This window comes from Lucilia sericata, unplaced genomic scaffold (genome assembly GCF_015586225.1).
Source record: "Lucilia sericata isolate MDLA Ls3-8-SP2 unplaced genomic scaffold, ASM1558622v1 Contig000128F_arrow, whole genome shotgun sequence".
Lineage (NCBI taxonomy): Eukaryota > Metazoa > Arthropoda > Insecta > Diptera > Calliphoridae > Lucilia > Lucilia sericata.
The window spans coordinates 446,179-470,218 of record NW_023994160.1 but is presented as its reverse complement, the minus strand read 5'-3'; the positions used below and the strand labels follow the sequence as shown (position 1 = coordinate 470,218).

At 31.1% G+C, this 24,040-nt stretch overlaps 1 long non-coding RNA gene across 1 annotated transcript in view; it reads right to left on the bottom strand.

The window, feature by feature from the left end:
• LOC119600926 overlaps window positions 1–24,040 on the bottom strand; it is a 169,702-nt gene that overhangs the window by 80,745 nt on the left and 64,917 nt on the right. Inside the window, exon 2 of the long non-coding RNA XR_005231169.1 lies at window positions 17,907–17,980. This is a non-coding gene — a long non-coding RNA (uncharacterized LOC119600926). The remainder of the gene's footprint in view (window positions 1–17,906; window positions 17,981–24,040) is intronic.

Sequence of the window (24,040 nt, the reverse complement as noted above, 5' to 3'; positions counted from 1 at the left end):
GTTGACAATGATACGATATAATGGTGATGTTAAGTGATAATATCGAGAATGATGACAAAATACAAGTGATGTGTAAATAGAGTCTTAATCAAAATAAATATTAACACAAGTAAATTTATATTTATCTTTGTTAATTTGTAATAATAAATATAGCAAAAGAAATAATGGTTAGTAGATTCGAATAATGATAATAGTCTCATTTTATTAAATAAACATTAACAGCTTCCAAAATTTGTAGTTAAATTGTTTGAAGTAGACAAATTTAAAATTAAATTGTTAACTGAAGTTTAGTTAAATATTTTTGAATAAATGTTTATTGTATGTGTTAAATATATTTATACAAAAATTGTTATTGAAAAAATTAAACTGTTGTTAATTAATGTGATATAATTATTAAAATATAATCTAATTAAATTAAATCTATTAAACAAAAAATCTCATATGTACTTATATTGTCTCACTTACTTAAGAAAAAATGGCTATGAATATGATTAAAGCTCACTATTTAAAAAAAAAAAATTTAAAAAAATTAATTTAAATTAAAATTTGTTTATCTTTTATTAATCACTTTAAAGGATGGTAAGTAGATTTTTCAAAATTTTTAGAAAAATAAAGTTGGGTTGAAAGGAGGATGTATAAAACATCAGATGCGAAGAAATATACATATTTAAGTCGCTATCGGGCCTGTTGCACGATCCTTGGTAAATATTGATGGAAAAATCTGATTAACACGGGAATCTAAATCTAAAGTTTTTGGCATTTTTTTAAATTTTCTTGAATTTTGTGCTTGATTTGAATAAAAATATACATTATTTGACTTTGACAGCTCAGTGGATAACTTAGATGTTTGAATATACTAATGAAAAATTTTATGTATATGTTTTAACAGGTACCAAACAAATATAAATCTTAATTCTAAAATTCAACAAGTAAGAAATTATAGTCGGGCGAGGCCGACCCTCCCCACTAAAGTGGTGTAGGGTATAATTAAGCTTCACTTTTGACTCATTTCAACAAAATGTGAGATAAAGAGAAACTTAGTTTCTATAGAATTTTCCAATCAGCGTCCCTAAGAGACATTCTCATTTGGATATAAATTCGACGAAAGTCTGATAATGATAAAGAAAGTGTTCTGAAGTTTTGCTGTCCTCTCTTCTTCTCTTTGACATGGGGTCTAACCAGAGAAGCACATAATCTGGTACTACAGGTGGTCAGTTGCCCACAGGACTTGTCCTGGTGGTCACTTGGTTGAGGTTCCTTCGGGATCTACGTAATGGCTGTGGTTTAAACCCAAAATCGCGGGAAGAGATTGTTGGTTTAAGGGCTGATATAAACCTATATATAATGCGTTGACTAATTTTCTATTCAAATGACAAAGGTCTGTGTACAGAACAGAGTCTGTGGACAGATGACATAACATCAATGGGGTGTTTTCACCTGATGTTGGGTATGCCCCTTATATTGACTCAAACCAGTGATTGCCTTTTCCTTTGTCGAGGTTAGATTGAGCTTGGTTATGACACCTGTCCTTCCCCAACGTGGCTACTATGGCAAGAGATTAGATAGTTTGAGTATTACAGCAAAGTGCGCGTATAATGGACCGGCATTCATATACTTAAATTACGACCGACGTGTAAGAAACACAATAGGCGGTGGTGAGTTGTTATATTTTAGCTCACCCAGTGGATGAAAAAAACCACCATGAAATAGACCAACATGGCAGGTGTTCACGTAAAGCACTTCTACATTCGTCCTCTCTTCACATCACTAATATGTTTGGTAAATTTTGTATAGTCCTGTCATTAAAGGCAGTTCTACCTATAGGCTTAATGGCGCAAACCATTGTCATTAATAGGCCTTTTAGTGAGGTAGCTAGAAACCCGCTGATAAGGGCTATTAGTGACTCAGCATCTGTGACGGAGCCATCTCCAATGAAAAGTGGGGGACTATCGGTCACAAGATTATTTGCATATACTGGAAGATCCTATGGGAGAATCCGGGACCCGCCCCTAGAATGATGATGCTGGCTGATTCCAGGGTCATATAAAACTCCTAGCTTGCTCAAATGCGCTCTGCGCTTCTCCACAAGTTAGCTATTGAGTCCCGTGGGGAAGTGTGGCCATGTGCAAGGTTGGACATCGTACCGGTAGTCGAGATACCTCGTACACTGAGTTCCATTGCCACCATCCCAGCTGAACCACATGACCCTGCGGAAATTTACCTACCCATGGTGGTGAAGGTCTCCGCCCCAATAAGGGACGTCAGAAATTATACTACTGTTTCGATAGCATCTACCTCCACATTTGTCGAAGCAATGCCAAACGTGCTGCCGCCTCTGGTGCTAAGCTGGAGGTTCCGCCCAAGGAAGAAAAAGAAAATGACGACGATTCCGCAGGTTCTGAAAACCAGTCAACTCTATTCTAAAATTTTTTACTGAAATACTCATACGTCAAATTTTGTTCCACTGTGCATAAGTACATTTTATAGTTCTCTGATAAATCACATGAAAAAGTTGATTTTGTTCTTGAGGTTTACATAAAGGGAGTATTACAATAGCGACGGTATGAGATTTTAATTTGGCATGTTACATACCATCGGAAAGGTTATTTTTCTAGTTTCTCAGTATATTTGTCATTTTTTCAGGTTTTAGAATGACTTACACGCAAATAGGAAAAATATACAAAATAGGGCAACTGCTAAAAATGTGTCTAAAATTGTTTTGATATGTATCCCACTCGTAACGCACTAAACGACCAAAAGCTCTATTTTTGTTTAAATATTTTTAGAATGATTGAATAAATGAATAAACAATAGTTAATAAGTTACATAGTGGATTTGTAAAAATGTCAAACTTGGACCCACTGTAACTCAAAATTAGAATTGGGGTCTTCTAACAAGTAAAAATAAAGAAATAACTTTCGAAATAAGGATTGAGTTGATATTTATATTGTATAAAAGACACTTAAATCACAACATTAATAATGATTAAAAAAAAAAAAAAATCATTTAAAATTTATTAAAAATCCATTAATTTATTTATCTTGCTCTTAAAGATAAAACATGAACATTAATATTTATAGCGCAACATTTGAAGATATATTTTTTTATGTTCCAACTAAAAATATCAATAAATGTTCTAAAAATAGGAATTTTTTATTTTTATGATTTTTGTTCATCTAGAAATTTGCCAATAGCTTTCATTAAAACGAAAGACTTAAGACACAAACTTGGTTTTGTTGAGAGCATACTGATTTATTTATTTATTTTTTTTTTTCAAAATAGCTCTTGTGTACGCAGCAAAAACTTTTATTTTAAGTATTTTTAGCCATTATCCTAAGTACTTACCACAATCGTTTACAATGTAATTGGAAAAATTAGTGAAAGTAAATTGCATGATAAAACCTATACAGATTCTATGACTAATGAAAAACAAAGCACATATTTATATAACACATTATTAATAAGGCGTTATTAAACTACTTCTATGTAATTAGGATGACAAGCAGTTACAAATTAAATTCATTTCAATACATATTAAAGTGAAGCTTAATGTTAATGTACATTATCAGGGAAAATAATTCTTTGTCAATATGAATACACCAGCCCTGGCTGCTGAAATAAATTGTTGTTAAATAAATATTTATTTGTTTTAATTAGTATTTTTTTTCTTGCCTTACAAAATCAATAATCATAATTCTTATTAATTTAATACATAATTAGCAGCAAAATCTTTTATTTACAAGCGTTTAATTAACATTGAAACGTTTTGTTTTCAGATTACGGAACCCGTCTTAATAAATTAAAATTTTAAATTATTAGATCTGTAACAAATCCATTGGATATTGACCTTCAACTTGCTACTGTGACTGTCATAATGAATTTATTTAAGAAATAAGTGGATGTCAACACAAAATCCTTTAGTAAATAATGTTCTAAAAATGATTTGTTTAAAATGTTCATATATCTGTGTAAATTGTTCAATGACCCAAAAAAAAAAAAACACAAGTAAGAACTTATTGTCGGTCATGGCCGACCATATGATATCCTACAACAGTGATTATATTACAAATATTGATTAGTTTTTTCGTAATAATAAAGCATTTAATTTTATTTTTAACATAATTCAGAAATATATACAAAAAAAAGGATTTTCCAAAAGAGGGGTTATATGGGGGCTGGGGGTTAATATGGGGCTATCCTTATAAAGGTTGGTAGAGGGATTTACGTCTACATTAAAGTTATTTATGCAGAATATCATCGTGATATTAGTGTTTATTAGTGAATTTTGACCATCAAGTCATGTTGGAGTGATACGAGAGTGATCAGCTTTGAAGCCATATTCGGGGGTGCGGTTGTTGGCTATGCGAAGTAATGGATCGATTTTAATCACTTCGTCCTTGGGTTTAAAGAAGAGTATGTGTCAAAATTCATTAAAATATCTTGAAAATCGAGACCTGTAGCGTACGCACAAGGTTTACATGGAGGCACAGAAGGACAGACGAATAGACAGACAAACGAACGGACAGACAGACATAGCTAAAACGACTCAGAAGTGACCTGTAGGGTGCGCACAAGGTTTACATGGACACACAGACAGACAGACAAACAGTCTGACAATCGACATGGCTAAATCGAAGTAATGGAGCGATTTTAACCACTTTGTCCTTGGGTCAAAAGAAGAGTATGTGCCAAAATGCATTAAATTAAATTGAAAATCGTGACCTGTAGCGTGCGCACAGAGTTTACATGGAGACACAGAAGGACAGACGAACAGACATACAAACGGACGGACAGAAAGTGATTCTGATTGGTATAATTTAAGGATGGTGACTTGTTGTCAATATTTTTGGGTATTACAAACATCGGCACAAACGTATCCCCTATAGTGGTGAAGGGTATAAAAACTCACAAGCAAAATAAAAAAGTTGATGATTATCAGCTTGATTTAAATTGTTAATGATTTTTAATTTTTTAAAGTTTATTTAATGGAAGCCCCTCTATGACAAAAAAAGTTTAAAGCGTAATTGTACTAAAACCAGAATCATAGATTCTTGTTGATATGTTTTCTATTCTGTTGTTATTTTGGTGAAATCATAGACAACAAGTCACCAAATGTCATAAATTATCTTTTATATGAGTTGTCGTTTTTTTTTATTATTTTTATTATTTAGTGATTTTGAAATTAGTAGAAGAAGAAATAGAAGAAGTCACCAGTCATTTAACAAAAGTTTCCAGACTTTATGTAAATTATGTTAGCGTTCTGTTGTATCACTTTCAAGCTGGTTTATTAATCAACAATTCGAAAAATAAATTTAAATGTTTTATATTTTATTTAAATAACCATTAAACAAAAGTTTATGTTAACTGTCATTATTATTATTATTTCTGTTTTGCACGGGACTTGTTGATATTAAAGAAAAATATATATATATATATATATATATATATATATATATATATATATAAAAGAAACCAGTAAAAAATAAAAGTTGGGTATATATGTCCAGATAATACCCTACATCGAAATATAATAAGATTCATAGTTTCAGTAGTGGAAAGTTCCAAGTTATTTCGAAAAAAATGTCGACTTAGATAAACGATATACTTGAAGGTGGTGGGTCTAAAAGACAACTATTCTTAATATCCTCCTCACAGTAAGGTGTTGTTTAGTGAACAAAATCCCCTGAATTGATTTTTAAAACAAGTTTTATTTAATTTGCAATTTGGCAAAATAAAAACGAAAATTAGCATGAAGAAAAAAAAAACGAAAAATTAATTTTAAATTCTATTGTTGTCCTCATATTGTTATCATTGTCAAATATGTTAATTTCTAATACTTCGTTTTCTGCTTTTTAACTTCTACTTCTGCATTGTATAGTTCTTTTGATTCTTCTTTTTCATTTCTGACAGTATTTGTCTATTAAAACGTTTAATTGTGTCTTTACTTTTTGTGTAGTTTTAACGTTTGTATTTTTTTTTAGGATTTGCTGATTTGTTCAGGTGACAGGTTTTGTCAGTTAGTGTCTTTTTCTAGTTTCCTTTGTATTCATTTCTTTTCATTTAATGTTGCTTCATTAACCACAGGAGTGTGTAGTATTTTATTGATTCTTCTTTAACAAAATAAAAAATTATTTATTTATTTTTATATTAACCATTAACATAATTTAAAAGACTGTTTTTATATGTCTATTATTGTTGTTTTTTAATTTCGAAAGTTTATTTGTTTTTTTTTTGATGTTAATTGAAAAAAAGTTTTTGTCTTTAGTCTTTTATTTAAGGCTGTAGTACAGGTTTAAAAACTAAAGTTTTTTTGTCTTAAGTCTTTTGTTTTAACTGACATATAAAGAAAATTTATGGTCAATATCTGAAATTTAATAGCATAAACTTGGAAATTAATAAGAGACCACCGACCATTTGTTAATATTTAATTTAAGAAGTTTGTGTCTTAAATCTTTTGTTTTTATTAATATTATTGACAAATTGGTTGAAAAAACAAAACAGGGAAAATAATATAGTTAATTTCTATTTTTAGATTTTTTTATTTGTTTAATACTGTTAGCATTCTTTGCTGGCTATAAAACTGTTTGTGCATTCAAATGTTGCACTATAAATATTAATGTTCATGTTCATGCTTTGTTTCTAAGAGCAAGTCAAACAAATTAATGGATTCTTAATGAATTTTTATGGAATTCTTTGGAGGTGTTTATTAAATTTAATAATGTTTAAGATATAAATTTCTTATTTTTATTAAAAAAGAAACAGCTTATATAGAAAGTATTATTATATAAGTTCATTAAAGTTCAAGCCTTTCGAAATTCTTTTGGGATTTACCAAAGACTAATTAATATTTTTGGAATTTTTTGCCAGAATAACTTAATTTTATGCAAGTTAATACTTTTGTATATTTTATATATTTTTAATTTTTCTATAGATTGAAAAGGCGCATGATATTAGTTGAATAAAATATGATATGCACTGAAGGTGCATTATTATTGAATCTTCTCTAATAGTAAACAAAGAAACACAAACTTAAAGATACCCAGCAAAAACTTACATTGAAAAGTAAGGGATTAGAAGAGCTGAGGAGGCTCTGAATACGGTCTTGAGCTGGGATCAACCGAGAGTCTCAATGTTAACCCGACAAAATTTTCTAAATATACTGAACCATGTTTCTTGGGCAAGAAGATACCTGTGACAGAAAGTTAAGTACTAAGATGTAATCGACCGGATGACCGGAAATTAAAATGGAGACAAGGCACATTAATGGGGTCTTAGGCTGATGTCAGAGTGCCTGCTATAAGCAATGCGAAGCTTTGCGCTACAAACCTTTCCTTGTGTTTTCCTATGTGGCATGTTAGAGTGAAAGCGAAGCTTGATGCGAGAAAACACAAGCAAAAGTTTGTAGCGCTAAGCTTCGCATCGCTTGTAGCGCCCACTCTGACATCAGCCTAAGACCTACTATGAAGCATTAGCTTTATAAAAGTGCAATTAGACCAATATTAGTGTAATTAGACTAATATTGTGGAAACGTTGTTAGATACTCCACCCATAGAAACACTTACAGCGGCACTTACAGCCGAACGGCTCATAACATTAGGCGAACTGCCCAATAACGGTTCTAGGATACGTCATCAATGTATACTGGACATATTGGAAGTCTATACACAATCATCGGACGTATCCGATCGCATACCCGACACAAGATATGTCGGAAACTTTGAAACACTGATCTTGGTCAAGCGGATTATAAGAGCAAATTCCTATAGGAATCCACTGCTACATGGATCGCTCTTAATTGGGGGAAAAAGTGGGCCTGGGGTTCTATATTGAAGATCCAGAAGCAGAAATATACCACCGTTTACCTAATCACAACACAAGCTTCCAGGCAGAAGTACGAGCAATAACGGAATGCGTAAATTGGTTTCGAATAAATACGACGCACACAGGGCTTAACATATTTACCGACAACCAGAAAGCAATTAGGGCAATATTAGGTGATAAAGTTAAATCTAAGACCGTATTGGATTGTAAGAAAGCATTAACTGAATACTCTCCCGAAAAATTAATTTTAAATTCTATTGTTGTCCTCATATTGTTATCATTGTCAAATATGTTAATTTCTAATACTTCGTTTTCTGCTTTTTAACTTCTACTTCTGCATTGTATAGTTCTTTTGATTCTTCTTTTTCATTTCTGACAGTATTTGTCTATTAAAACGTTTAATTGTGTCTTTACTTTTTGTGTAGTTTTAACGTTTGTATTTTTTTTTAGGATTTGCTGATTTGTTCAGGTGACAGGTTTTGTCAGTTAGTGTCTTTTTCTAGTTTCCTTTGTATTCATTTCTTTTCATTTAATGTTGCTTCATTAACCACAGGAGTGTGTAGTATTTTATTGATTCTTCTTTAACAAAATAAAAAATTATTTATTTATTTTTATATTAACCATTAACATAATTTAAAAGACTGTTTTTATATGTCTATTATTGTTGTTTTTTAATTTCGAAAGTTTATTTGTTTTTTTTTTGATGTTAATTGAAAAAAAGTTTTTGTCTTTAGTCTTTTATTTAAGGCTGTAGTACAGGTTTAAAAACTAAAGTTTTTTTGTCTTAAGTCTTTTGTTTTAACTGACATATAAAGAAAATTTATGGTCAATATCTGAAATTTAATAGCATAAACTTGGAAATTAATAAGAGACCACCGACCATTTGTTAATATTTAATTTAAGAAGTTTGTGTCTTAAATCTTTTGTTTTTATTAATATTATTGACAAATTGGTTGAAAAAACAAAACAGGGAAAATAATATAGTTAATTTCTATTTTTAGATTTTTTTATTTGTTTAATACTGTTAGCATTCTTTGCTGGCTATAAAACTGTTTGTGCATTCAAATGTTGCACTATAAATATTAATGTTCATGTTCATGCTTTGTTTCTAAGAGCAAGTCAAACAAATTAATGGATTCTTAATGAATTTTTATGGAATTCTTTGGAGGTGTTTATTAAATTTAATAATGTTTAAGATATAAATTTCTTATTTTTATTAAAAAAGAAACAGCTTATATAGAAAGTATTATTATATAAGTTCATTAAAGTTCAAGCCTTTCGAAATTCTTTTGGGATTTACCAAAGACTAATTAATATTTTTGGAATTTTTTGCCAGAATAACTTAATTTTATGCAAGTTAATACTTTTGTATATTTTATATATTTTTAATTTTTCTATAGATTGAAAAGGCGCATGATATTAGTTGAATAAAATATGATATGCACTGAAGGTGCATTATTATTGAATCTTCTCTAATAGTAAACAAAGAAACACAAACTTAAAGATACCCAGCAAAAACTTACATTGAAAAGTAAGGGATTAGAAGAGCTGAGGAGGCTCTGAATACGGTCTTGAGCTGGGATCAACCGAGAGTCTCAATGTTAACCCGACAAAATTTTCTAAATATACTGAACCATGTTTCTTGGGCAAGAAGATACCTGTGACAGAAAGTTAAGTACTAAGATGTAATCGACCGGATGACCGGAAATTAAAATGGAGACAAGGCACATTAATGGGGTCTTAGGCTGATGTCAGAGTGCCTGCTATAAGCAATGCGAAGCTTTGCGCTACAAACCTTTCCTTGTGTTTTCCTATGTGGCATGTTAGAGTGAAAGCGAAGCTTGATGCGAGAAAACACAAGCAAAAGTTTGTAGCGCTAAGCTTCGCATCGCTTGTAGCGCCCACTCTGACATCAGCCTAAGACCTACTATGAAGCATTAGCTTTATAAAAGTGCAATTAGACCAATATTAGTGTAATTAGACTAATATTGTGGAAACGTTGTTAGATACTCCACCCATAGAAACACTTACAGCGGCACTTACAGCCGAACGGCTCATAACATTAGGCGAACTGCCCAATAACGGTTCTAGGATACGTCATCAATGTATACTGGACATATTGGAAGTCTATACACAATCATCGGACGTATCCGATCGCATACCCGACACAAGATATGTCGGAAACTTTGAAACACTGATCTTGGTCAAGCGGATTATAAGAGCAAATTCCTATAGGAATCCACTGCTACATGGATCGCTCTTAATTGGGGGAAAAAGTGGGCCTGGGGTTCTATATTGAAGATCCAGAAGCAGAAATATACCACCGTTTACCTAATCACAACACAAGCTTCCAGGCAGAAGTACGAGCAATAACGGAATGCGTAAATTGGTTTCGAATAAATACGACGCACACAGGGCTTAACATATTTACCGACAACCAGAAAGCAATTAGGGCAATATTAGGTGATAAAGTTAAATCTAAGACCGTATTGGATTGTAAGAAAGCATTAACTGAATACTCTCCCAGGTTTACATCATATGGGATTCAGGCCACTCGGGAGTAGTCGGCAACGAAAGAGCGAATGTATTAGCATTAAAGGGAAGGGAGCTAACGTTCGTCAGGCAAAACCATTCGACGCAACAATGGTTGGGTGAGAGAATCCCATAAGGCCTCTTAGAATAATGAAACGGTGAGTATAACCACAAAGATGGGGTGACCCTAATGAGAGCAAGAGTAGAAATCTCCTTAAAATGAGCAAGTCTGAGATCAGTATGATGATACGTATTCAGAATGAAACTCTGGAGCATTTTCTTTGCTACTGTCAGGCATTCGTCGAAGTTAGATCCTAATATCTTGGGAATGATACTATTTCGGATATAACGTTCCTCACGAACACTAATTGGAAAATTATTAGGAATTACGTCCAGGAAACTGAGTTTCTAAACATTGAAAGATAAGACATTCAGTTAATACAATGAAAGATAATACATTGAGTTAACATCTAGGCCGATAGCGGCCTAGGTGTATTTCTTCGGAATTGTTGTAATATATATCCTCCAATCAACCTAACCTAAGCTAACCCTAAGTTGTTGAGTAAGTAAAAATTTTTCCAATTACTTGTAATGTGTAGTTAAGCAATAACAAATTACAATTACTTGTAATTGTAATTTACAATTACTATTACATGTAATTATTAGAGAAAAATCGCAATTACAAGTAATTGTAAATTTTTCAATTACAATTATAAGTAATTGGTTACTGCTCAATTACAAATAATTTTAATTGGCAATTCAATTACAAGTAATTCAAAGTAGTAAAACGTAAATTACCATTACTTCAATCGTAATTGAATATGTAATCATTTCCCCTACCCCAAAACCTGCTGGTTTTCTGAAAAAAATCTAGCCAACCAATTGTAAACAATTATTCTATTTAATTGAAATTTAATTTGTGTATTTAACTTACAATATCGCCCTCCTTGTGCACTTATCGCTGTTTTATAATCTAAGTATGTCAAATTTTATTAAAAACCAATTAAAAATATTTACAAGTATATAATTTCCCCTCAAAATCAAAATCATGAGAAATTTTTTATGTTTTTTTTTTTTTTTTTTTTTTTTTTTTCAAAAAAAAAATTTATTATCTCTTTAACAATCATATCATAACATAAAAATGTTAAATCTACTAAAAATAGAAATTTTGTGGTTTTTTAAATAAATTTTTGGAATTCACATTAAAGAGACACCATTAGCACTTAAGTATTCCACTCAACAATTTGTCATTTTTGCCATTATTTGTTTAAACTTGAATTTACTAGGTTATTGTTGGCCATAATAAAGTGATAAACCTTAAGATCCGTTCATGAATTAACGCAATTTCGCATTCCCACAATTTTTGGTAAATATTTCGTTATACCTGTTCAGTGTATAGTGTATGTTGTTAAAATTATTTTAATATATGGATTTTTGGTACCTACGTAATCAGTTTTGTTTTAATATTCTGAAAACATGCAGTTATTTTAAGAACACTAAACGCGTGCCTTTTTTATTAGTTATTGATAAAACAAACTGCGTAATCTAGAAAAGAGTGCTTAAAGTGGGGTGTTATTTTATGTTTAAGGAAAAAAACAATAAAATTTAGTTTGAAATGTTAGATATCTTTATGAAATGCTTGAGAAATATTCGATAATAAGAATTAATTTATTTCATTTCTGTATTTATTGATAATAAACTGTAGAAAGGTTTATATGGGGATGGTTGGTTAACGTGGTAGTTCACTGTGCGCATACAGTCAAGTAGAGTCGAATAAACTCCGTTTTGAACGGACCACTCCACTCGTCAGATGTACTATTGTTTAGTATTAGACCCAGCCTGTAGCCGTGATAAATCTCAGGATTTCATTAAGCTTGATCCCAGATATCTCACCAAGGTTAGATATGAAGTAACTGCCAAGAAAGTGTTTTCTCTTAACAGCTTGAGTAGATCATTTGCAGAGAAGATGGAAGACCGTTTCTTCCTTTTCCCTGTCTTTGCAACTGTGACAGTGTTTATTGAAGGTGAGGCCAAGAAGACTTGCATGTCAGCCTTGCACCCAGTGTCCTGCTATTACTGCTATCAATCTCGTTATATCCCCTCTACTTCAGTTTATAAGGTGTCTTGTGCGTTTCTCATTAAAGGTGGGCCACAATAACTTAGACCCTTTACATGTGGTTAGGTTATTCCATTTCAGCCTTTCTGAGGAAACTGCTCTTGATAAAACCTAACGGAGTTGGAGATATTATGTTTATTTCCATAATAGTCCATATGAGCAGGGACCCAAACAAGGGTAATGTCAGACAGGCGACTCAGCCTTGATAGATCCTTCTTGCATTGTCTGACTAATAGGGAAGTGGTAGTAAAAATAATTTATTGAGAGAAGTGCCGCTTGACTATTGAGGACATGTAGTACGCTGACATTACAGCAAATATTTCAGCCTGAAAGACACTACAGTTGTTGGGAAGACGCTGAGATATACTAACAAAAGCTTCTTCACAGAAGACACCAGAGCCAACACCGCAGTTCATTTTAGAATCATCTATAAAGATTTTAGTGGTATATTCGCTCGGTAGGTTACCCCTACACCACTCACTCCTGGAAGGAATTCTGACTTTGAAAACTTCATCAAAGTCCGTGTGTGGTGTAATATAGTCGGATGGTTGGTTCAACATTCCAGGTAATAGGCTTAAAATCTTAGCTTGTCCATATGTTCTTGATCTCCGATACTTCCCTTTGTCAATACCAAACAAGCTGCATCCATAACAAATATTTGTGGAAAATATCAGCCCTTTAGCTCTTCTCGTTCGGACTCTGTAGTAAACTCATTTGGAATACTTAAAATAAAAGTATTGATTTCAAATTGACCAAAGAGATCAAAGTTCTTAATTTAAGTGTTTTTTATTAAAAAAAAAACAATAGTCTCACTTGTTTTTGTTTATTTATTTTAATTAACAAAATCATGCTTGTGTCTTAAGTCTTTTGTTTGAAGTTTAAACAAATCGAGCAAAAGTTTTATTCATTCCTTAATACTCAATATATCTTTTGATTTTTAACAAAGATAAATTATAAAAATAAGCATAAAAACTAAAAAAAGCAAACAAAAAATCTTATCAATAATTTAATAACACGTGCTACATTTTATAAATCACACAAAAAGAAACAAAAAATATTAAACTATAAAAAAGTTGTTAACTTTCATTGAACAATTTACCCAAAATGGCAAGAAAAAAAAAAACAAAAAAAAAAATATAATAAGCAAACGAACACAATAAAATTAAATAAAGAAAAGATAAAAAAATAAAATAAATAAATTATTTTAACATCTGTATCGATTAATTTCAATTACCTTGACTGTGAGCACACCATCTTGGGAGAATAAACACAAAACTTTAAATAAAAAAAATTTATTAATATCTTTTTTAATGAATTAAAATTTCAACTTTATTGTGCTGTTTATAATTATATACTTTTTAAGTCAATAACCAATTTAACCATATTTTAGCTAATTTTTGCCAAAATATAAAAAAAACAACCTTGAAAATTATTAACAAAATTAGTTTAAATCTAGATAATGAGGCTTTTGTAAATGGTTTAGTTGACAATTGCAAAGACAACAAAAGAAAAAATAAAAGCTCTGGGACCGTTAATAATTTTATAGCAATTTAAATTTTATTATTTATAGCTTAGCACTAGCGGAAATGAACTTGAAAGAGTTTTTAAGGAACCTATAAAATTTAAACAAAAATAAACTAAAGGTATCAACAAATTTTAAATGATTAATGATAATTTGAAAGCATGAAAATGAAACATATTAATCCATTAACTATTATTATAAAAAAAAAACGTGGGTGTTTTTATCTTCTTCTTCTTGTTGCCTTAATAAAGTTAACACAGATTTATTGTAGATTTTTTTGTTTAATAAAATATTTAGCAAAATATTTATTTAAATAATTTGTTAGTTTTTTTTTTTGTTTGCATTACAAAATATAGCGGTGCTTCAATTGTGGTTGATTTTTAGTTAAAAATGTTGTCGTAAATTATATGACGTTTTATTATAATGATATGAAATTTCTTTTTAATTTTAGAAAATTAAATATTTAGAAATAAGTTGTTTTTTTAAATTTCAAAATATTTGTTTTAACCATTAATTTCTTATGACTAAAGTAGTAATATGAAATGTGACTAAAGTCAGTTTGAATTAAAGAAACAAACTATTTTATTTTTGTGATAAATTCAAATTAAAATTTTACTTTTCAATAACATTTTACTCGTATTTAACAACTATTATACACTCTACAGAAAGCAGGAAAAGTAAAACACATATTTCTTTCAACATAGTGGAACAAGAATTAGATTTCACAAGGAGATTTACACTACTTGTATTTTTAAGATCGTTATAAACGTTAATGTCATTTTTAGCATTTGATACCAAATGCTGAATAAATAAGGAATATTGGGGAAAATTTCAGACCTATAAATCTTCTCGTTTAGACCTTATCAACATTAGACGATCTAGCCATGTTAAATCGATTTAAAATCCAATATGGAACCATAGCATATCGATGTTTTTCAAACAGAATGATAAAATCAATACACTTTCATATATCTGTTCCTAGTCCATTTCTAAATGGTCCCAGCAGTTCGGTCGGACAGTCCCGAACTCCCTATTTAACCTACCACATAGGGTTACACCTAACCACCAACTGTCCAGGTGACTAGCTATTTTAGGGGACACTAAAGTGACGATTATCTTCACCCTCGTTTACAAAGAGTACATCCGTGACGAAAGGCAAATTAAAACCAACCATCACGGTCTTTTTCGGTTAGGCCACTTTCGGGCCTGTTGTGCGCTCCTTTTTCATGAAAAAATAATGTTTCACTGAATGTATTATATTTTAATGTTCAGAAACTCAGTTTCCTGGACGAAATTCCTAAGTCGGGAATGTAATTTCCGGAATATCATCACTTCCTAGATACTTTGACCAATGTCTGACAGTGGCAAAGAAAGTGCTCCAAAGTTTCACTGTCCTTTCCATATGCTCAACATTCGTCTGAATCCGTACGTCCAATTTTGTATTGATGTGCTCGTAATCCTGTGTGCCCACTCAGAATACGTACCATCATACTAACTTCAGGCTTGCTCATTTTGAGAAGATTCCTCAGGGTCACCCCATAGGATCTTTGAAGTTCTACCCATCGTTTCATTATTCCAAGCGACCTTATGGGATTCTCTCACCCATATTTTTAATTCAGCTTTTGCGTTCGTCGAGCTCCCTTCCGTTTAAAGCTATTACATTCGACTTTTCGTTGGCAACTACTCCCAAGTAGCCTGGTACTCATATAAAGTAAACCTTACCTCGGGTGAAATATTCAGTCAAAGCTTTCGGTCTTAGATGTAATTCTATCACCTGATATCGCCCTAATTGCCTTCTGGCCCTGTGAGCGGCATATTTATTCTAATCCTATTTATACATTCCGTTTTTGCTCGGACCTTTGTCTGAAAGCTTGTGTTACGATTGGGTAAACGGAGTTTCTGGGTCTTCAATATAGAACGCCAAGCCCACGTTGTCCCCCAATTTAGAGCCATCCGTGTAACAACGGACTCCTACTGGTATTTGCTCTTATATGCCACTTGACCAAGATATTCTAACTGAGAATATCGAAAGTTTGAAAGTTTCCGACATTTTCTGTCTGGTATGCGATTAGGCACGTTCGATGATTGTGTGTAACCTTCCAATGTGTCCAGTATATTTCCGTTTCTGGGTCTTCAATATAAAACCCCAGGCTTACTTTGTCCCCCAATTTAGAACAATGTGTTCAGTATACATTGATTACGTGTCCTATAACCGCTTTTGACCAGTTCGCCTAAAATAAAGAGGCGTTCGGCTGTAAGCGCCTCATATCTTAAATATCTTTCAATGGGTGGAATATCTAGCAACGTTTCCAGAGCCTTGGTTGACGAAGTACTAATGCCAGCACTTATACGCAAGTAGCATGTACGCTGAACTCCTGGAAGTAGTTTGATATTACACTTTTTGTCCAAAGCAGTCCACCAAATTATTGAAGTAGTCTTGCACAATTCTGTTAGACATGATTTCTCAAAAAATTAGAATTTTTGTCTTGCATATAAACACAATGAAACAACAACAACAGCTTATATGAATGTGTTGTTGTATTTAGTTTGCTTGTTTATAAAAATCTAAACAGGGCATGAACAAGTTCTAACATATAAAGTGGCAGAATTATACATGTTAGTTATTTTCAAATTTAACGGTAGTCAGTGATGGAAGATTGTGTATGAAGTATGTAAAATTAAAAAAAAAATATTTTATTTATTTATGAAAATTAAAATAAATTAAAAATAATTTTTTTTTAAACCAAACAGACAAACGAACAAACAGATTAAAAGAAATTTTGCAATTGGTTTAAATCAGTTAGAAAAATATCCTTGTCGTTATTGGAAATAGCCCCCTGAAAGGTTTAAACTCTAGTAAAACTTTTCCAAATGCCATGAAAATTCTTTTCATTCTTTCTCACCTTCCTCGCCTCATGTAGGGTACTTTAAAATTTGTTTCCCATAAAATCAAAATACTTAATTTAAAAATTTGTTTATTTGTTAATAACTTTGTTTATTTACTTTTCTTTTTCGTCATTTATTATTATTTAACGCTTGATTTATTTAATTATCGTTAAAAAGGTGTGTCACTATTGTTTTCAACGATATTTTTTTGTTTATGTGTTGACGCAGAAAATTACTTAAAAATCAATATTTAATATGCCGGTTTTAATTTCATTGGAAAATATTCGTATTTTATTTATGTCGTACAATAAAAACTAAAAACTACTGTTAATTTAAAAAAAATAATAAATATTAAACAAACAACAATATAAATCATTAATAAAGGAAATTGTTAAATATTAATAATGAAATTGTTTGGGGGTGGCTGATCATTGTATTGAATTGGAAATGTTTTACGAGGCTCTCTATTAGAGAATTAAAAAGTCGGGGATTTTTAACGATTGCTGTAAATGAGATGTAAGTAATAAAAATATATTTACAACTTTTTATATTGTTATAATGAATTTTGTTTATTAAAATGTTACTGAACTTTCCTAAGAACAAAAAGGTTATATTGTAAATAAAATTTTGATATCAATATTTAAACGAATTTCACAAAAACCAATTTAAATATTCACGACTAACTTGATCTTTTTAAACTAACTATAAAGTTTCGAGTGTATCAACATAGTATAATCGCTTAACCGCAGATTTATGCATAAATCGCAATTAACAAAAACGAAAAAACGTATGCTGTCAAATTCTCACAAAAAAAATAAGTAAATAATTTATTCATACTATAGAAGCATCAATTAATTAACATCAAATGAAATTTTTAACAGCAACTAACAAATCAAGTGCAACTTTAGAGAAATAAATTAACAAAAAAATTATTACCGTAATTTGTCTGAAATAATAATAATGATGTTGATTGAGTTGCTGATAATGACGTACTAGCAATAATTTATTAGAATTAAAAAAAATACTCACACTCCATCTTTTAACGCACCGGAAATATTTTTAATCAATGATCATCAACTATGTGTTTAATGATTGTGATGTGTCTGAAAATGAGATAAAAAATTTAATATTACTTTTTTATTTGAAGTAAGTAATTAATTTTTGTCATTTCAATTATGTTTGCTATTGATTCCCCGTATCATGTTGTGTTCAATGAAAAGTGTTAGAAAAAATTGTTGTACAAAAAAAAAACTGTAAAAATTAATCAATTATAATTTGTTTAACGACAAAGAAAAGTAAGGATGTTGAGTGGTTTATGATGAAGAGAAAGGTTATGGGAAAAACTTGGGAATGACAAGGAGGGAAGGGCAGAGAGAGGGGAAGAGGAAGGGGAGGGAACAGGGAACGAACGAACGAACGAACGAAGAACGAAAGAAACGAACGAACGAACGAACGAACGAACGAACGAACGAACGAACGAACGAACGAAACGAACGAACGAACGAACGAACGAACGAACGAACGAACGAACGAACGAACGAAACGAACGAACGAACGAACGAACGAACGAACGAAACGAACGAACGAACGAAACGAACGAAAACGAACGAACGAACGAACGAACGAACGAACGAACGAACGAACGAACGAACGAACGAACGAACGAACGAACGAACGAACGAACGAACGAACGAACGAACGAACGAACGAACGAACGAACGAACGAACGAACGAACGAACGAACGAACGAACGAACGAACGAACGAACGAACGAACGAACGAACGAACGAACGAACGAACGAACGAACGAAAACGAACGAACGAAGAACGAACGAACGAACGAACGAACGAACGAACGAAACGAACGAACGAACGAACGAACGAACGAACGAAACGAACGAACGAACGAACGAACGAACGAAAACGAACGAACGAACGAACAAACGAACGAACGAACGAACGAACGAACGAAAACGAACGAACGAACGAACGAACGAACGAACGAACGAACGAACGAACGAACGAACGAACGAACGAACGAACGAACGAACGAACGAACGAACGAACGAACGAACGAACGAACTAACGAACGAACTAACGAACGAACGAACGAACTAACTAACTAACTAACTAACTAACGAACGAACGAACTAACGAAAACTAACTAACGAACTAACTAACTAACTAACTAACTAGCTAACTAACTAACTAACTAACAACTAAACTAACACTAACTAACTAACTAAAACACTAACTAGCTAACGACTAACTAACTAACTAACTTACTAACTAACTAACTAACTAACTAACTAACTAACTAACCACATATAAATGTGTTGTTTCCCAAAAGTCATAAGTATCAAAATTATTGCTAGATTTATGGTTTATTGATTACATTGCCGTCATTTACGGACCGAATTACGCAGATAACAAAATTCTTAATCTTTTCTTAATTGAATTGAAATCATTAATCAAAAATTATTTTTATTCCAGACTATTAATTCTACGCCTACAGCAATTGTATATCTACATATTTGCACAAGACAAAAATTATCATCAAAAACTCACTTTTAAACTTAAAAAAAAACTATTACTTTCTTAAATCCCTAAAGCATTTAAAATAGTATTTCCCCGAAAAAACTGCCCTATCATCTACTATAGCGTGATCTATTAAATGAAAATGCTACTACTTGTTTAGACAGTTGAAAATTGAAATAGTTCTTAATTACCGATATTAAAAAGGTCTGTAAAAACATGTTTTGGAACTTTTTTGAAATAAAATCTATCACGTCATATTTTTTTTTTTATTTTTTGCTTTTTAACTGAAACTACAATAAATGCAAATGATTAATATGTTTAACCAAGAATAATAAAAAAATATAAAATATATTTTGTACTGTGTGTTTTTGAATTCATTAACTTGCAAATGTTTCATCAATCATACTGTCACCTTGTTTATGACAATTGCCGACATCAGATATATTTATACAGGTATAATTTTACTACACATATAATACATATGTATGTATGTACTAATTTATAGGCTAAAAGTATAACAGCAAGATCAGAATGCCCCAGTTCGTATAGCATTTTTTAAATGCAATTTGTACTTTATTAACAAATTGATATGCTTACAAAATTCATCATTATAAAATATAGTCATAATGATAACATTCCGTTATTTATTTCTTTTCGTTTTCTACATAAATTCAACACTGTTTACTAAATATAAAATTTATGATTCCGATTAATTTACAATTAAACAATTATAGTATTAAACTTTTGATTTATATATAAATCGTTTAATAAGATTTCCGCTTAAAAAGCTTAATTAATCTATTGAATAGCTGCAATTGATATCATTTACTTATAAATGTATTAATTTAATAGAGTAATTAATTAATAATAAATTACAATACATAACTGTAAGTTATTGTTTTGCTAAGATAATTTCGATCTCTCAAAACTCACAAGAAAACACTCAAATTAACAAAAAATATATATTTTTCTCGTTTTCGATTTTCAAAGTGTTAAGAATATAGGATTGATCAGCCTTTAAATATTTTTAATTTAATGATTCATATATTATTTTAAATAAAGTTCGATTAGATTAGATAAGGGTAGAGAGTAGAACTAGAGTTAGAGTAGAGTTAGAGTTAGAGTTAGAGTAGAGTAGAGTAGAGTAGAGTAGAGTAGAGAAGAGTAGAGTAGAGTAGAGTAGAGTAGAGTAGAGTAGAGTAGAGTAGAGTAGAGTAGAGTAAAGTAGAGTAGAGTAGAGTAGAGTAGAGTAGAGTTAGAGTTAGAGTTAGAGTTAGAGTAGAGTAGAGTTAGAGTAGAGTTAGTAGAGTTAGAGTTAGAGTAGAGTTAGAGTAGAGTTAGAGTAGAGTAGAGTAGAGTTAGAGTAGAGTTAGAGTAGAGTTAGAGTAGAGTTAGAGTAGAGTTAGAGTAGAGTTAGAGTAGAGTTAGAGTAGAGTTAGAGTAGAGTTAGAGTAGAGTTAGAGTAGAGTTAGAGTAGAGTTAGAGTAGAGTTAGAGTAGAGTAGAGTTAGAGTAGAGTTAGAGTAGAGTTAGAGTAGAGTTAGAGTTAGAGTAGAGTTAGAGTAGAGTTAGAGTAGAGTTAGAGTAGAGAGAAAGTAGAGTCAAAGTGACAAATTTCCCCATGATGTTTATGACAATTAGTTCGAGATAAGTAGCTCAGTGGCGAGAGCATCTGGCAACAAATCGATAGATTCCGAGTTTAATCCAAGTATCAGAGTTAATTCTTTAATGTGAATTTATTATTTTTTCTTGGAGTATGTGAACTAGTAAAATAAATGTTAAGATGTTATGAATAGGGTACCAGTCGGCCACTAGCAATGACATCCCCATGAAAAATTCTCCAGTAACTAATATTGCTAATGGCTTAAAAATTCACTAGTGATAGTTGTTAGTGGCTGGTTATATCGCATTTGTCGAACTTATTCATCATTCATTTGAAATAACCTTTTTGGCCTTTGATCCAACTCTTCATAACTAACCAACTTTAAATACCCTTTCCCCATTCAAATCCATCTATCTTATTGTACCCTCATCTTATATATTTATATATTTTGAAAATTTCTAGTGTAATTAATACTATCTCGTTTAAGATTCATTTAAAAATTCCCATAAATCATTTGGTTATGAATTTTTAATAGATACAATTTAAATTTCTATTTATCCCTTGTTTCTCGTGTGTGAAATTTATTTCTAATCATTTAAATTTCGATTATAATCAAAACTAAAATAATAACAAAATCAAAACACTGGCGCGTGTAAGCTAAATGTCTGTCATAGAGTGTATGCTGCTAAATGGGAGGGCCAGACAAGTCTCAAACATTTAAACATACAACATACGTATTTATGTGTGTTTCGATCATATACATAAAATCTCATTATTGCGACTAAAAAAATATTCATTCAATATGTTGAACTATTTTTTTTTCAAAACAAACAAAAACGATGAAGTTTTCAACCTGATACACGTGTAGTAACACGATCTTTATGATAGAAATAAACCAACAAACATTTTGATTTAAAAATTTCTTAAAATATTTTTTTTTTGAAGATGTTTTAATATTTAAAATTTTTATAAAATAGAAATTCAAAATGAAGAATTGAAATCTCTTTTTTTTAAAAAAAAGCATTTGCTAAAATTAGAAAATTATTATTAATATTCCAATTATGGTTTATATTCGATTTCAAAATGTTTGTTGTACATTCATCCAATTAAAGAAATATTATATTTTGCACACTGGCTTATGTGTATTATTTATTTGATTCTATCAAATTTAATTATGGAAATATAAACAACTGCCCGAAAAACAACAGAATTTGTCTAAACTAACTGGTGTATATTTGAAACAAAATAGCCACTAAAAGTGTATAATTTATTCAGAACTTTGTTTTTTTTTTAGCTTATGTTGGTCGTATTCCGTTCATCGGTCTGTCTGTCCGTCCTTTTAACTATTTGAATGCTTGTTTGTTCTTATTAAAAATCTAATCGTGTTTGTACAACAATAAATTAACCGACAATTTCCAAAACAACATTTTAATTTCATTAAATGGCGAACAACATTTATTTGTTCTTTGAGAACGAGCATGAGGAGCAGCAGCAGAAGCATAAAAGTTAAAATGTATGTTAAAACATTTGGAAAAAGAAGACAATACTACACGTTTTTAAATTGGTTGATGATTTATTTTCTATTGTTTTTTAATGCTTTCTTTCTGTTTGGTCAAGATTATAATCAAAATTAATTCATATACATATGTATGTACATATAAAAAACCAGCTGAACCGATTGGTTACCTTTTGATTATTGTGTTGGTTTTTATAACTTTTTATCTTTTTTATTACTTACCAAAAGTCAGTATTAATGGTAACAAAAAAAAATAGGTGTAAATAATGATGGGGTTACAAAAGAACTCATTCATTAATGAAATTTCTAGTTGTTTTGAGTTGCCATTGTTTCTGTTTGAGGGAAAATTTTGAATTTATTATGACTCTCAATTATTAAAACGAATCTTTTAGTGGTATAATACAAAACTGTTATGTAAGATAAGTTGTTAAAAATGTCAATGATAGTGGTTCAATATTATGTTATCCAGATAGTGTTGAGCAGGGTAAGAATAGAGTTAGAATAGAGTTAGAGTAGGGTAGAGTAAAGAGTTAGAATCGAGTGAGAGTAGAGTTAGAGTAGAGTTCGAGTAGAGTTAGAGTAGAGTTAAAGTAGAGTTAGAGTAGAGTTAGAGAGGAGTTAAAGTAGAGTTAGAAGAGAGCCATATTGTTACGGAACGTGTTTCTGGCGAGGTTTCCAGCTAACTCTGGCATGTTTAAGTCCTCAGGCGGTCCCAGCCCTGTATAGTTAGAGTAGAGTAGAGTTAGAGTAGAGTAGAGTAGAGTAGAGTAGAGTAGAGTAGAGTAGAGTAGAGTAGAGTAGAGTAGAGTAGAGTAGAGTAGGATAGAGTAGAGTAGAGTAGAGTAGAGTAGAGTAGAGTAGAGTTAGAGTTAAAGTAGAGTCAGAGTAGGGTTAGAGAAGAGTTAGAGTAGAGTTAGAGTAGAGTTAGAGTAGAGTTAGAGTAGAGTTAGAGAAGAGTTAGAGTAGAGTTAGAGTAGAGTTAGAGTTAGAGTAGAGTTAGAGTAGAGTTAGAGTAGAGTTAGAGTAGAGTTAGAGTAGAGTTAGAGTAGAGTTAGAGTAGAGTTAGAGTAGAGTTAGAGTAGAGTTAGAGTAGAGTTAGAGTAGAGTTAGAGTAGAGTTAGAGTAGAGTTAGAGTAGAGTTAGAGTAGAGTTAGAGTAGAGTTAGAGTAGAGTTAGAGTAGAGTTAGAGTAGAGTTAGAGTAGAGTTAGAGTAGAGTTAGAGTAGAGTAGAGTAGAGTTAGAGTAGAGTAGAGTAGATTAGAGTTAGAGTAGAGTTAGAGTAGAGTTAGAGTAGAGTTAGATTAGAGTTAGATTAGAGTTAGAGTAGAGTTAGAGTAGAGTTAGAGTAGAGTTAGAGAAGAGTTAAACTAGAATTAGATTAGAGTTGGAGAAAATTTCGAGTAAAGTGTTGTTGTGTAGTTGATGTAAATTATATCATATTTCTCGATAGTGGATGTGTTTCAAAATCAGTTTAAAGCAACCATTACCGGTTTAGTCTATTTATTTC